Source organism: Mastigoproctus giganteus, chromosome 14 (assembly GCF_048544385.1).
Source record: "Mastigoproctus giganteus isolate SK-2022 chromosome 14, ASM4854438v1, whole genome shotgun sequence".
NCBI classification, from domain to species: Eukaryota; Metazoa; Arthropoda; class Arachnida; order Uropygi; family Thelyphonidae; genus Mastigoproctus; species Mastigoproctus giganteus.
Genome location: NC_143588.1, coordinates 26,811,140 through 26,824,575, shown reverse-complemented (window position 1 = coordinate 26,824,575; position 13,436 = coordinate 26,811,140). Strand labels below are relative to the sequence as shown.

At 41.8% G+C, this 13,436-nt stretch overlaps 1 protein-coding gene across 3 annotated transcripts in view; it reads right to left on the bottom strand.

The window, feature by feature from the left end:
• Window positions 1-13,436, bottom strand: part of Cdc27 (cell division cycle protein 27) — a 472,030-nt gene that overhangs the window by 273,651 nt on the left and 184,943 nt on the right. The window lies entirely within an intron of this gene.

The window sequence follows — 13,436 nt, the reverse complement described above, 5'->3', positions numbered from 1 at the left end:
AGCAGAACTCCAAATTGCTATTAACAAGATAAGAAACAGGAAAACCCCAGGATTAGATATGCTCGAGCCGGAAATAGTAAGGAAAGTGGCTGAGTACACCCCGAATCTGCTCCTGGACCTTTACAACCACTGTCTCCACTCAGGCTGGTTCCCTACGGACTGGAAGGTGGCAAACATTAAATTGATCCTTAAAAACCCTTCAAAACCACAGCACAAGCCGGACTCCTATCGGCCAATAGCACTCCTGACTGTGCTCAGCAAAGTGTTGGAGCAGCTGCTCAGACATAGGATTGAATCACACTACCTCACAGCTAGCTTAACAGCAAACAAACAGTTTGGCTTTAAACCTGGAAACTCAACCCTCGACGCACTGGAATGTATCCTTAACATGGCGGAGAGCTGCCGACAAAAATACTTTCTCCTCATCTCTATTGACTTTGCAGGGGCGTTCGACGCCCTCTGGTGGCCGAGCGTCCTCGCAAGACTCAGGGCAGCCCAACTGCCATCAAATCTATTCAGCTGCATAAGAAGCTACCTAACAAACAGACGGATCCTGGTACAGGCCCCTTACTGCAAGGTAGATCGACAGATACACCGAGGATGCCCCCAGGGCTCAGTATTAGGCCCCCTCCTGTGGAACTATGTACTGGACGAGTTCCTCTCCCTCGACTTAGGGGGTGTACAAGCATTGGCCTATGCAGACGACCTATCACTAGCCCTTACTGCAGATTCAAGAGCCCAACTAGAAACTCTCGCGAATGCAGCAGTAACCACACTGCAAGAATGGACGGAAAGGCATCGGCTCACCATTTCGGCCACCAAGACTAAATCCATCTTACTTAAGGGCTACCTAACCCCAACTAGACCGCCGCAAATAAGAATCAACAATAGGACAATTAAGCTAGTCACAGAACTAAAGTACCTGGGAGTTATCCTGGACCGTAATCGGTCTTTCACCCCACACCTAAAATATATACAGGCTAAGATGAAAAAATACGCTGGCATGCTTGCCAGAGTCACACGTTGCGAATGGGGCCTGAAAAGGCGCACACTTGCGATCCTTTATAAAGCAGCCATTATCCCAGCAATCGCATACGCCTCCGGTGTCTGGTTCCACAAAGCCTCAACAGCGGTAAACCGCAGACGACTGGATATCATACATAGACCCATCCTATTGACCCTCACCCGAGCATGCAAGACAGTCTCTACTCATGCACTACAAGTGATCACGGGCGCTCTCCCTCTTGATCTTGAGGTGATTCGCAATGGCATGCTTCAGCAACTCAGACGTGGCAAAGTCACAACCTTCCAGGACCACACTATGGACCCGGCTAATAACTGTAAAGTTGAGAAATACAGGCTGCAAACGTACTTGACATCGATATGGCAACAACGCTGGACGATTTCTGACAAAGGAGACATCACGCGAAGGTTCTTTCCGAACTTGCAAAAGGTGTACCCAAAATATCCGACATGGCTCTGCCCTGGTCTCCACGTCACCTACCTTCTCACAGGACATGGAGCTATCCGCCACAAGCTAAACCTCTTTGGACTGACAGATAACCCAGCCTGCGCATGTGGTTCCCTCGAGACCTGGGACCACCTGCTACACGAGTGTGAACTGTACGAAGATCTGCGTGGACACCTCATCACACGAGTCCAGTTCAACCCCAAAAATCAGGAGCACTACCTACTGGAGGATGAGGGAACCTACAATGCCCTAACCAACTTTGCTCAGTGCCTCTTTGTAAGACGCCAGACTCTTCCTTTGCCGGAAAATCTAGGACAACTAGGATAAATACAACAACAATCACAACAAATGATGAACCAAGATAAAACTGGACTGTGCCTGAACTGCACTCTCCCAAATACTGACCGATGGAGGACACCGATTCCATTTGAGAACTGTTAACCAAACGCATTGACTACAATCGGACCTTCGGGAGTCCACCCTGACTGTGACTGAAGCCTATCCTACCGAATATCCACCAGTGGATGGACCTGGATCCCACGAGTAACTACTTAATAAAAGACCAAGCATGATCTGCACAAATGTCATACAGACCTGGACTGAAAACCTGGACAGAGATATCTTCACTCCACTCCTGGGAATACCAAATGGGACAGCCCTGATGCCTTGGCGCCCGACTGAAGCCACCCCACATGTATGCCCTGTTGGCGAATAGGCCAGCTCCCTTGCCTGGCCTACTTTCTACCCTTCCCTGGCGGGGGATGAGGGGACAGCCCTGCTGTCACCTCCCCTTCTCGCCACCCCTTCTTTTCCTTCTGGTGGGGCATGGGCATGCCCCACTGTAAACTGGAGTTGTCTTCCCTATCGGCTCCATACTTCTATCTATCTCCCCCCCCCCAGTCTTCAGTCTCCCTCCCCACTCTACCTGCACGCTAGTGAACGCCCCACACAATCTAAATTCCACAAGTGAAAATCAATTTCGCCCACCATTTCTTTTGACCTCCTAGCACTTCCTCCTCAACGTGATCACATTTTTATTTATTTATTTTATTTTATTATTTTTTTATTTATTTATTTTTTTTTATTTTTTATTTTTTTTTATTTTATTTTATTATTTTTTTTTTTAGGTCCTAGCCACTGAAATCTCAGGAAATTAGGTGGCAGGACCTGCCAGAGTGAACTATATTCAAGTGGATACCTGGTCTGCCTCCACGGGGCGAAAGTGGGGCAACGTCGGGCCTCAGTAGAGGTCTGGCGGCTAAATGACCAGATGAACAACGGTACAAGGCATCACACATATACAAAGTCCATACACTTTTAAATCTCTGGCTTTTCCAGTAAACTGGTTCACCTACAATATAAATTACGCGGAGATGGGGGAAACCCCTGGTGCCGCTTGACCCTAAACACACTTTACACTTTACTTGCTCGATCTGGACGCCTTCGAGATAGATGGTGGCTTGCGACCCATCTGTTGTCAGGGCCTTTGTCTTACCAGCATTGATCTTCAAACCGTATGGCCGGGCAATGTCGTAGAGGATGTCCGTGGCTTCAGCGTTGTTACCGGCAAGGATAGCACTATCATCAGCAAACATCAGGTCAGTCACATAGTGATCCTTGTCATATTGTATGCCCTGTCTGTTTCTGAATGCTTGCCTCATAATGGCGTCGACCACGATGTTGAAAAGCAACGGGGAGGCTACATCCCCTTGGCAGACTCCAGTTTGTATGTTAGAGTAACTAAGAATAAGAACAAGTGCATGTATACTTGCATGCACACTTATGATACGAGTATATTAAATAAATTTTATGAATTTGAAGAGCTAGTCAAGACATCAAAGGCGGATATTGTTGGGATATCAGAGAAGTGGTGTCACACAAATATAAGGAATGCAGAATTGGAATTTGGGGAGTACAATGTGTACAAAAAGGATAGGCAGGAATTTAAGGAGGGGGTTATGCTGTTAGTTAAGAAAAAATCTAAGCAAGTGCATCCAATTGACACATGTTGGACACTGCAATTTTGAGTCACTGTGGTGTGACATAAGAACTGGGAAAGAGAAAATGAGAGTTGCTGTGTGTTATAGGCCTAATAAATCTTGAGGTTGTTACAGACATTCTCTCAGATATGCCGTACTTGCTACCTGGGAGTCTAAAACGCTGATGGAACTGATATTCGGGTGACACTCAAATCAAGTGGACCCAATTTTGGCGAAGTCCGGACGGTCGGTGACAGCAAAATCCTCTGCTCACACCTTCACGATGGTGGGACTGTTAGTAATCCTGGGTATAACCTCCATGCACAAGAAGTACATGGTGGGTGACCACCCAGGTGTGAACCAAAGTAAGCAGGGGTCGAAGTGTGGCGCCCCTCTGTGTTACCAGGCAGTACTAGGTGGTAGATGACTCTCATAGACTGGTGCAATACCACCACTTTGCTTATTGGAGGCTTGAAGTGGTGGAACCCATGTTTAGTCTCTAGAGCTAAGTTCCGGTCAACCCTTCCCTATCTCTTCCATCATGCACTATAATTGATGACTTTTGAGGTTAAAATGAACATTGTGGCGAGATCCAATATTCCTTACATTTCGAGGGCACAGCTCTAAAACGGTGTTCGCAGGCCGGCCGCTAGTTAGAACACGGGACTGAACCAATTGCTAACTCTCTAGGAGGCTTCCGGATCAGCTAGTGTATAATCTTGTTACCTCTACTCTGCAAGATAGTGACTGGAGGGAGTCCGAGTAGTGTGTATGCGGGGGAGCATTGTCGAGGCCACGTCATGTCAAGGATCTGGGTATATTCTTACCATATGTATGCCATATCTAAAAATTTCATTACTTCATACAGCATGAACTATCCACTTTTTTCTTACTATTTGAATACACCATGAATTGTCAAACTAATAGAGCATGCTTATCTGTGAAAAGATCAAAACCTCCTAAGCACATCCTAATTCATTTTACAAATACACGTGGTCTCAATTATAATCTCAACGATGTCCATTTCCACTTGCAGTCTGCCAAACGACATGTACTTTTTCTGACAGAATCTCAGTTATCAGTTGATTCAACTAAAGCTCATCCCAGATAACCAAATTATTCGCTGTATGATTCCTTTCACCTCAGAGGTGATACTTGTGCATATGTCTGTTCTGATATTGCCTGTCAGAGACTTGGCAATTTGGAATCTCCTCTCTTTGATCTTCTCTGGCTTAAAATTTCTCTACCTCATTATGTCAAATTCATCTGTTGTCTCTACCGTTCTCCCAATTCCACTAATCACTTGGAGCTTTTTGACTTCCTCTCTTTGCAACTAGACTTTCTCCAGTCCAACTTTCCTAACAGTGAGGTAATTTTCCTTGGTGATTTTAATGTACACAACTCCAGCTGGCTTCCGTTTTCTAGTAACACCGATCCAGCTAGTAGAGATGCTGAGGCTTTTGCAATTACTATGACCTTGCACAGATTGTTCATTTACCTACAAGAATACCGGACAATCCTAATCATACAGCCAATACGCTTGATCTTTTTCTCACAAACAACCCTTCCAGGTACACGGTTGAAGTGAGAGGTCCTTAAGGCACTTCTTCAGATCACAAATTGGTGATTGACTCTTCTCCAATGGAACCTTTATCTCGTGGCTATTCCCAACCTCGTGTTGTTTGGCATTACAAGAATGCAAAAGGGGATGACCCCCGAGACTTCTTTTCTTCCTTTCCTTGGTCGGATTACTGTTTCAAAACTTCTGATGTCAACGTTTGCTCAGATCGTGTCCGTGAAATTATTCTCGCAGGAATGGAATCCTTTATTCCACACTCCACATTAAAATCTCGTCCTTTATCTAAACCTTGATTTTCCAATAAATGTGCTAAGGCTGTTCACGAGAAGAATGTTGTATATCGTAATTGGCTAGTTTCTAATTCTCCAGTTTCATTTTCTGCCTACACCAAAGCTCACAACAATTGTAAAGCAGTTATTAATCAGTCCAAACTAGAGTTTGAACAGGCTAAGAGTAGAAAATTTGTTTCTTGCCCTAATGGTAGCCGAGCATTCTGGTCTCTTGCCAAAGCTATTGGCCGCAACTTTTGCCTATCTCTGCTCCCACCTCTGTCCAAACCAGATGGTTCTGTTGTCACTTCAGCCAAGAATAAAGCTGACCTGCTAGCATCCCATTTTTCTTCCAATTCATGTATTAATGATCTTGGTAAAACACCTCCCACCATTCCCAACACGCTCCATTCAATGCCTCCTGTGGTCTTCCGTCAAAAGGATGTCAGAAGGATTTTGAAGAATATCGATGCTAAGAAAGCCCCAGGTCCCGATGGTATTTCTCCACTTGTTCTCAAAACCTGTGCTCCCGAACTTACTCCTATTCTTTGCCGGCTTTTTTCACTTTCTTATTCCAAAGGTGTTTTTCCTTCTGCTTGGAAATTAGCTCATATCCAGCCAGTTCCTAAAAAGGATGATAAATCCCTCCCATCCAATTATCGTCCCATTGCAATTACTTCTACTCTTAATAAAGTAATGGAGAAATCAATTAACCGCCAACTCTTAAACTACCTAGAAACCTTCCGTCTGATCAACAATTGCCAGTATGGATTCCGTCAGTGTCGATCCACTGGTGATATTCTGGCTTATTTTACCCATTTATGGACTAATTTAATGGAAAGGTTCGGGGAAACACAAGTAGTTGCTCTTGACATCTCAAAGGCTTTTGATCGTGTTTGGCATAAAGGCCTTCTAAACAAGATTCCATCTTATGGTTTGCCAACTGTTTTTTTTGTAATTGGTTATCCAGTTTTCTCTCTGATCGCTCACTGAAGGTGATGGTAGATGGCTCTGTCTTCTGACTTCTCCACTAATGCCGGTGTCCCCCAAGGTTCAGTTCTTTCCCCCACTCTTTTCCTCTTGTAGATTAATGACCTTCTTCCATTGACTGGAAATCCTATCCATAGTTTTGCCGATGATAGCACATTGCATTAAACTTTCCATTTTGAGAAGTCTTGCCCTGTTGAATCAGCTTCAACTTCTCGAAAATCTGCTACCAATTCTTTAAATGCTGATCTTCAGGTAATTCTCCAGTGGGGCAAAGACAAATTAGTTGATTTCAACACTTCTAAAACTCAGTCTTGTCTTATATCTCGCAAAAAGGATTCTTCTGCTCCTATGCTTATTTTTAGTGACACTCCGATTTCTAGACAAAATGATATATCTCTTTTGGGGATTACCCTGACTTCTAATCTCTCTTGGCACAAGCACATTACAAATATTGCTTCCTCTGCATCTAAAAAACTTGGTTTTCTCTTTCGCTCTCGGCATTACTTTTCATCCAAACAGCTGCTCACTCTGTATAAATCGCAAATCCGCCCTGCCATGGAATATTGTTTCCACATCTGGGGTGGTGCCCCCAAAACCTCTCTCAGGCTTCTTGATTCCATTCAGAAGAGGGCAGTTAGGTTAATTAACGATTCATCTCTAACAGAGTCTCTCCACTCGCTGTATTATAGACGTACTGTTTCTGCTGCATGCCTTTTCTACAGATATTTCCATGAGCACTATTCTTCTGAATTGGCTTCTATTATTCCCGCTCTCTCCTTCAAAACAGTCCGAACACGGGTAGCCACCAGCCAACATCCATTTACTGTCCAACTTCAAACTCACAGAACCAACTTTTCATCTTCCTCGTTTATTCGTTCAACTGCTGTTTTTTGGAACAACCTTCCTTCATACGTATTTCCTGAAAATTACAGTCTACAGAAGTTCAAGTCCAATGTCAACAAATATCTTCTTTCGTCTTCTCAACCTCCAACCCAAACATGGTACTAAGTAATATAGGTTCTAATACCTCTCGTGCTTGGGGTTTACATAAAAAAAAAAAATCTGAATATAATGAGCAATTGTGAAGAGAAATAGAGTGGACCAGTAAATAAGAGTGTCTTATAAGGGGAGATTTTCAGATATTTACCGGAACTTGTGGGTTGGTCACTTGCACACTAGCAAGGCTTTTGAGGATTTATTGGATAATTGTTTTCTACAGCAGCATGTTAGAGAGGCAACCAGAGGGAATAATAATCTTGATCTGATTATTAGTAGTGATTATTCATGCATTAAGAATTTACAGATAAAGGAGCCACTAGGTGGCAGTGATCACAGTGTACTGATGTGAGATTTACTTAAAGATGCAACTAGCATCAGAGGTAAAGGGAAGGGTTTCTGCTTTCGTAATTGGTCTGAGATTTTTCATATTGTATACAAGTGGGAACAACTGATGACGTTACCAACACAAATTCTAAATGGGAAGCATTCAAGGAAGCTATTAGGCTTTTTGTTCCAACTAAGAAATACTGTTCTAGGTTTAGGCCCAAGTGGGTGTCAGATGAACCAACGAGACTCGTGGCATAAAAGAAAAATGGATGGGATGCATATAAATTATCAGGCAACACAGAAGCCTATGGTTAATATAAGCTAGCCTATAATCAATTCACAAAGGAGATTAGGCAAGCAAAGGCATATTATGAGAAATATCTGGCAAGGATGCAAAGAAAAATACAAAGACTTCTTTACTTATATAAACTCTAAAAGGATGGGGATGAATCAGATTGATCCACATGCTATCAATGGTTTTAATGTAGATGATCATTCTCAGATAGCTGCCAAACTAAATGAGTATTTTTCATTTACATTCAAACATGAGTTATTCAAGAAAGAGAAGGTTAAATGCTTATCAAACTATAAAAGGGAGTTAAATAATTTTGTAATAACTGAGAGCAAAGTGGAGGAGAAATAGCATTAGCATTAGAATTAGTAGAGGCATACAATGCAAGAAAGCAAGCTTATGCAGCTTATCAGCAAAAAAAACTTAAAAAAAGCTCCGATTTCACCCCTCCGTTCGTTCCAAATACCTGTCCAGCTCAGCCTTAAATTTATTTAGACTATCAACTTCCACAACAAAAGATGGAAGTCTGTTCCATTGGTTTGCTGTTTCCCATATGTAGTACTCAACATTTACTACCTCTCAGCCCATCTACTCAATCTTTCCATATCCTGTTGCAGCAGCATAGAGTCAGTAGTCCTTAACAGCCATGCCAACCATTGTATTGTCTGCAAACTTGGACATTAAGCTTGATACACCATCATCAATATTATTCATAAATACAGAAAACAATAATGGACTCAACACTGACCCCTGAGGGACTCCACTAATAATTAGTCCACGATGATCAGTGTCCATTGATTACCACTGTCTTCTCCCCCTCAACCACCCCTTTATCCATAGCAGCAATTTGCCTCCAATGCCACACTGCTCCAATTTGTGCAGCAGTCTTCCATGGTAGGCAGAAAATGAAACTGAAGAATTCAAAATAAGCCAATTACTATATGCAACCTTCTTCTCTTGAACAGCCTTAGCACATATATTGGAAAACCAATAAAGGAGGAGATTTTAAAGTGGAGTGTGGAATAAAGGATTCCATTCCTACAAGAATAATTTCACTGACACGATATGAGCAAACATTAACATCAGAAATTTTGTAACAGTAATTTGACCAAGGAAAAGAAATCTCGCAGGTCATCCCATTTTGCATTCTTGTAATGCCAAACAATACAAGGTTGGGAATAGCCATGAGATAAAGGCTCCATTGGAGAAGAGACAATCACCAAGTTGTGATCTGAGGTGCCAAAAGGACCACTCACTTCGACCATGTACTTAGAAGGGTTGTTTGTGAGAAAAAGATTAAGCATGTTGGCTGTATGGTTACGACTGTCCAGTATTCTTGTAGGTAAATGAACAATCTGTGCAAAGTCATTAGTAATTGCAAAAGCCTCAGGATCTCGACCAGCTGGGTCGGTGTGACGAGAAAACAGAAGCCACCTCACTGTTAGGAAAGTTGGACTGGAGAAAGTCAAGTTGCAAAGAGAGGAAGTCAAAGAGCTCCAAGTGATTACAGCAGTTGGGAGAATGGTAGAGACAACAGATGAATTTGACATAACGAGTTAGAGAGATTTTAAGCCAGAGAAGATCGAAAAGAGGAGATTCCAATTTACCAAGTCTCTGACAGGGAATATTGGAACGGACATATCCAGAAGTACCACCTTTGAGGCGAAAGGAATCATATAGCGAATAATTTGGGCAATTCAGATGAGCAGTAGTTCAATCAACCAATAACTGAGATTCTGTCAGAAAAAGTACATGGGGTTTGGCAGACTGCATGTGGAAATGGACATCGTTGAGATTAGAATTGAGACCACGTATATTTGTGAAATGAACTTTTTTTTTTTTTTTTTTTTTTTGGTAGTTGTTGGCTCATCAGCTTCTGTGGCCATAGTGCACCTCCCAAGGTTTTTGCAGTACTTTGCTCCAAGCCCGAGGCGAGATTCGAACCCGCGAACTTTGGGTTGCCAGGCAGGCACTTTACCCACCTGGCTAGCCCGGTCGGCATGTGAAATGAACTAGGAAGTGTTTGGGAGGTTTAGATCTTTTCACAGATAAGCTTACTCTATTAGTTTGACAATTCATGGTGTAATCCTGTATGAAGTAATGAAATTTTTTTGATATGGCGTACACATGGTAAGAATATACCCAGATCTTTGACATAACGTGGCCTCGAAATTCATTTCCTTGACCATTTATAACTAATATACCTTATACCGTCCAACCATCCCATTAATTAATTAGTAACTTGCTTCTAATGCCACTGCCCCAATTTATACAACAACCATTCACATAGAGCAATATCATAGACTTTATTGAAATCTAAGCATATGATCTCAGAATTATTATTTACATCTGGTACCTCTGTGACAATTTCACAGTAGCTGATCAGACATTAAGCAAATCTCCACAGTGATTTCCGTTATATCTCCAATTCTGTGGATATGATCCTGCATTACTTCTTTAACTATTCACTCCATTATTTTCTCTGACAGAAATCAAACCAGTAAGTTTGACCTCTCTGACAGAAGACAGATTTTCCAACCTCAAATCTGCAGGGACTTCATCTTTTAAGGATGCTCTCGTTGTTACAGGTTAAAGATTTAACTACTCTTTTGCTGCTTTGTTTAATGTAACTGGATAGATTCAGGGGCATGAACTTGGCAAGTTGCTACAATGAATAAAAGGATGGTTGAGTGGGAGAAAACAGAGTGGTAATCAATCAATGGACAGTGCTCTTCATGCTCCCCACAGATTTCAGATATACAAATGTATCTCCAAATTACAAAGGGTGACATGAGTAATTACAGACCTGTTAGTTTAACTTCTGTTCCGGGTAAAATAATGGAATCACTGATTAAACAAGCATTCTAGACAAGGCTGCAGTAATAATTCAGACACATCATGCATGGGTTTGTTGACGGGAAGTCTTGTCTGACCAATTTGATTGGATACTATGACATAGTCACAAAGGATTTGTTGTTGTTATTTGGTTTTTAGGAGCATTAGCAACTAAGGCCATATTGCTCCGGGAATATGCGGTGGTCATTCCCTGACCTTTCCGCATCCTCTGTATTTGGTGGCGACGGGCTCGAACCCCAGTCTAATCAAGAACCGTGTGCTATGCACTGCTGCTCCTTCCCACCTGGCTACGGAGGCGCCAGTCACAAAGGAACTGGATGCAAAAAATAATTTTGATATTGTATACTTGAATTTCAGGAAAACTTTTGATACTGTTGCACATGGAAGACTACTGTAAAAATTGGAGCAGTATGGCATTAAGGGCAAGTTGCTACAATGGATAATAGGATGGTTGAGTGGGAGAAATCAGAGTGGTAATCAATGGACACTGCTCTTCATGCGCCCCACGGACTTCAGATATACAAATGTATCTCCAATTCACAAAGGGTGACATGAGTAATTACAGACCTGTTAATTTAACTTCTGTTCTGGGTAAAATAATGGAATCACTGGTTAAATATGCATTCTAGACAAGGCTGCAGTAATAATTCAGACACATCATGCATGGATTTGTTGATGGGAAGTCTTGTCTGACCAATATGATTAAATACTATGACATAGTCACAAAGGAACTGGATGCAAAAAAATAATTTTGATATTGTATACTTGGATTTCAGAAAAGCTTTTGATACTGTTGCACATGGAAGACTACTGTAAAAATTGGAGAAGTATGGCATTAAGGGCAAGTTGTTACAATGGATAAAAGGATGGTTGAGTGGGAGAAATCAGAGTGGTAATCAATGGACACTGCTCTTCATGGACTAATGTTATTAGTAGTGTCCCTCAGTGTTTGGTGTTCGGCCCATTGTTGTTTTCTATATTTATCGATGATATTGATAAAGGTATATCAAGCTTAATGTCAAAGTTTACGGATAATACAAAGGTTGGCAGGGTTGTTAATAACAGTAATGACAGTATGCTGCTGCAACCGGATCTGGAAAAGTTGAGCAGATGGGCTGAGAAGTGGCAACTGAAGTTTAACATTTGTCAATGTTAAACTGAAGTTTAACATTGACAAATGCAAAGTACTGCATATGGGTGGCAGTAACCGCAAAGAAATGTACCAACTGGGTGGTGGAGAATTAAAGAGACCTGGTGGTAATTGTGCAGTCAGATATGAAGTTTTCTGAGCAGTGCAGACAGGCACCAGAGTAGATCATGGGGTCTTGTCAATGATAAACAGAAATTTTGCTAGCAGGGACAAGGAAGTGATTATCCCTTTGTATAAGGCCATGGTCAGGCCACACCTTGAGTACTGCATACAGGTTTGGAAAGCTTCGTTTTAGGAAGGACGTAGAGTTATTAAAATGAATACAGAGAAGGGCAACAAGACTGGTGAGTGGAACAGAGGGGTGCTCTTAAGAAGAAAGGCTTATGTTCTGCAAATTGCAGCATCTGGGGACTAGGCCCCTGCGAGGTGACCTGATTGTGGTGTATAAGGCCTTGAATGGATTGAGCAGGCTCAATGTTGATGGGATTCTTCCTCTTGCTCTGAGGGGGCATAAACTGAAACTGAGGAAAGACAGTTGTCAAATAGATTTGCCTTAAGCCAGTGGGTAGTTGATTGCGGGAACAAACTTCCATCTGTCATTGTGAAAACAGATACCTTAAATAAATTCAAGGAAGAACTGAACAAATTTTTGGAGCAAATGGATGGGTGAACTGAGAAGGTTTTTTTTTTTTTTTTTTGCTGATGCTATATAAGCTTTGCTTTCTTGCATCATGTGCTGCTACTAATGCTAATTTAGCCTCAGAAGCTTGTTCACTTTTGTTGCAATTTCTCTTCCATCTTTCTTTCAGTTATAATTAAATCATTCAACTCCCAATCTGAATTAGACAAATATGCTATCTCTAATATGAGTATGATTTAAATCTAAGTAAACACAGAATAGTTTTAAAATAAATGAATTTCTATATCACTGACATTTACATACTGAATGTAGGACACTACAGACAGCTACAGTACACAAAAAATGCAGTCCCTGGCCATTTTTACACACACACACACACACACACACACACACACACACACACACACACACACACACACACACACACACACACACACACACACACACACACACACACCTAATGTCTTCCATGTGCATCCATTCATCTGTCTGTCTGTCTGTATACCCATCAGCATGTAACAACTTGATTCCCAGTGGACAGATTACAGATTTTCATGAAATTTTATGTTCAGTTCTTTTAAAAATTTGCTGTCACCTTAAATTCCATTACAATTGGACAAACAGAAATACAGCAATTGTTATTTCATTTTTCCATACAGTTTATATTGTTTGTTAGTTATTTGGTTTTTAGGAGCATTAGCAACTAAGGCCATATTGCTCCGGGAATATGCGGTGGTCATATTCCCGGAGCAATATGGCCTTTTTCCCTTGACCTTTCCGCATCCCTCGTATTTGGTGGTAATGGGCTCGAACTCCAGTCTAATCAAGAAGCGTGTGCTCCATACAGTTTATATGTAAATCAGTAAGTCACAGACTAAATCTGT